The sequence below is a fragment of the Hibiscus syriacus genome, unplaced genomic scaffold (genome assembly GCF_006381635.1).
Source record: "Hibiscus syriacus cultivar Baekdansim isolate YM2019G1 unplaced genomic scaffold, ASM638163v2 tig00111330_pilon, whole genome shotgun sequence".
NCBI classification, from domain to species: domain Eukaryota; kingdom Viridiplantae; phylum Streptophyta; class Magnoliopsida; order Malvales; family Malvaceae; genus Hibiscus; species Hibiscus syriacus.
In genome coordinates this window covers 10,164,896-10,168,163 of record NW_024063059.1, presented here as the reverse complement: position 1 = coordinate 10,168,163, position 3,268 = coordinate 10,164,896, and the positions used below count along the sequence as shown (strand labels likewise).

Genomic DNA, 3,268 nt, shown 5'->3' with positions numbered 1-3,268 from the left:
CATGAGGGTATCATACGAGTTATGCAAAATGACGTATTTACAAACAATTACAAATAAATATATACATGCAGTCCACGAGCATACTAACAACATTTGAATATAGCTTAGAAAAATAAACACTTTAGTAATTTTAAAGACAATAAAAATTAGACATCATCAACACTAAATTATAGAATAATTAAAGAAAACCCGTTTTAATTATCATTAAAGCACATGTATACATATGTATTTATATTAATATCATAAAAGACAAAAACCATAAATATCTAAAAACAAGAGGGGAAAGTTTGAAATAACAAATACATTAAGTAAACATGTCCACAGCTAAAATGCAAATTAGCAAAAATGCAAGCACTTGAACTAGCATAAACCTCACACATTCGTAGGACTAAAAATAAAAACTAAGAAAAATTACATTCCAAATGTTAAATAACATGGAACTACGAACAAGTTAACACAGGACAAAAACAAATGCACATGAAATAAAAGGTCAAATTCGAAAGTTCATAAAATTCTAATTTGAGGAACCAAAATGGACTGGAATAAAATTAAGAGGACATGTAACCTAAATAACCCACACGTTAAATATGGCTGCCCTAAACGCTGCCGTTTTGCGGCCACATACATATAACATATTGGGTAAAAGTTGAACCCTAATCCCATTCCTTGGCTCCGTTTCCTCAACCTCTCTAGTCTCTACCTCTCCCATTCCTTCGAACAGAGAGTTACGAAACTCTCTAAGCTGGCCACTGCTCAGCGGCTCCGATCGACACCGAAACGACGAAGGGGTTCGAATAACCAACCGAACCGACCCTAAAGAAACCTTCCCTCTAATACTCTTTCTTTTCATTCTTGACCGAGACCCCAAAATAAACGAAACCCCAGCAAATCGGCGCGAGCCACTGCATGCTTTCCACCTATGTTCTATACCTCAAATCGGACTCCCAATATAACGCCGATCTCCTAAAAACCTAACAGACTCTCGACGTTTCTCTTGGAGGATGATCTCCATCTTCCACCTTCATAACTTCGATGGCTACAAACGCTGGATACGACGGCTCCTTACTACAGACAAGGCCACTAATGGTGAAGCCCTTAAGACCTAGGTAACATAAGGATTCTCTTTTCCTTCTACTGTTTTGATTAAAAATATTTATTTACTAATCTCAACTCTTCTTAATGAAATCAGAATGGCGATGAAATGGAGTCAACACGACTCCATCTGAGTTCGCACAACACAGGTAAATATCTAATCCCTATCTATTTTCTATTTATTTCGAAATGCAACGTATACACAGCATGCTAGGAATTGAAAAATGAAATGGAAAATACCTCAAATCACTACCATTTATTTCTGTTTATTCGGGAAAAAACATGAAGTGATGAAGACCCTTTGTTTACATTGCTTGGTAACTGGCTATTGAGAGCAGAACACGCCTCCCCTTGTTTCAATGAACCCCCCTCTTAATTGCCGAGAGCACTCTTCTTTTCTGTTGTTGATTCCCTCTGTCTTGTTTCGGTGTTATTTACTTTCTAATGGTTGATGCTGTCCCCCCTCGGGTTCTTTGGTTGCTACCCCCTGTTCGTGAATTTTCTTCCTTTTTTATAGTCGATGTTTCCTAATCGATACTCTCTTTTCTTTTAATTTTCTAATGGTTTCCCGCTGCTTTACAGTGTGTTATACACCCAATACCTCAGTGGAGTAATGGTGTCGCTTGGTTGGCACGGGTATGATCATGGGAAACATCTGCTAGTGGTAAGGTAATGGGTTATAGAGCTGCTTGGTTGGCATGAGTATGATCATGGGAGACATCTACTAGTGGCAAGGTGATGTGGAGCAGGGCATGGGTCTTGCTCAATTGTGGTGCTTCACATGGGAGAGGAAATGGCACGTGTATGGGCAGCGTAGGAATGTCTTCATGTCGGCAGCATGGGCTGCTGCAACCGGGTCCGGGTCGGGTTGTAACCGGGTCAGACTTGGGCTCCTTTTGGACTCCTGTTGGGTAAATTATTTGTAATATTGTTTGGGCTTGTAAGATGTAAAGGGACTCTAGACACTTAATCTAGATTTTGGATTGAATTTCAATTTCGATTTATATCTCGAATTCCAAAATGAAACATGTATGGTTACAGTCCAATTAAGCACCTAAAGTTTGCAATACTTCCATGATCCATCCTTCATCAATGTCTCCCCTATGTCATTCGAATTAATTCCTCATAGAGCACAAACATCTTCAAATTAATTTTCGATTATCTTCAAATCGATTTAAATGGTTCGGACAAAATTAAGGTATTACAATATTCATCAAAATGGATATCATATTGAGAATATAAATGAAAGAGATATGAAACATTTTCATATTACGAGTATAACTCAAGGCAATAAAATAATATTAGAAATTTTTTTGACTCTGTCTTCTAGATTATACTACACTAGAATTAGTGCAATTAAAGGACATGCTTTTATAAAACCAGAAGTTTATTGATAATTTTATTATTTTTCATGACCAATTAGGCCATCCTGGTTCTAGTATGATGTGAAAAATTATTGAAAACTCATGTGGTCTTTCATTAAAGAACCAACAAATTATTCAATGTAATGTTTTCCATGTAATACTTGCTCTCAACAAAATTAATAATTCGACCATCGCCAGCTAAGATAGATTATGAATCTATTAATTTTTTTGGAATGTATAGATGGTGATATATGTGGACAGATACACCTTCCTTTTAGCCATTTAGATATATTTTGGTTTTAATCGATGCATCAACTAAATGATCACATGTACCCTTGTTATCAATCCACAACTTGGCACTTGTGAGGTTACTTGCTTAGTTAATTAAATTACGAGCACATTTTCCAAATTTTCCTATAAAAGACAATTGGATGTGAAGTATTTAATGATTATTTTATGTCATTTGGAATAAGTGTTGAACATTTTTTTAGCTCATGTTCATACACAAAATGATCTTGTAGACTCATTTATTATTTGCCTATAATTAATTGCAAGACGGTTACCAATGAAGTCAAAACTTTCAATTTCTGCTTGGCGTCATACCATTTTATAGGCAGCATCATTAATTCACATTAGGCTAATAAGTTATCATAAATTCTCCGTATTACAAATGGTTTTTGGTCAGGAACCAAATATTTCTCATCTTAAAATTTTTTGTGTGAAGTATATGTTCCGGTTGCTCCACCACAACGCACATAGATGGGTCCTATGTGAAGATTGAGAATATATGTTGGATTTGAATCCCTTTCAAT

The 3,268-nt window shown here is 35.9% G+C and overlaps 1 long non-coding RNA gene across 1 annotated transcript; it reads left to right on the top strand.

Annotated features, from left to right (window-relative positions):
• Positions 1-676: 676 nt before the first annotated feature.
• Positions 677-2,041, top strand: LOC120158660. The gene is made up of 3 exons (XR_005519261.1): positions 677-1,106; positions 1,190-1,241; positions 1,675-2,041. It is a non-coding gene; the product is annotated as an uncharacterized LOC120158660 (long non-coding RNA).
• The last annotated feature ends 1,227 nt before the right edge of the window (positions 2,042-3,268 follow it).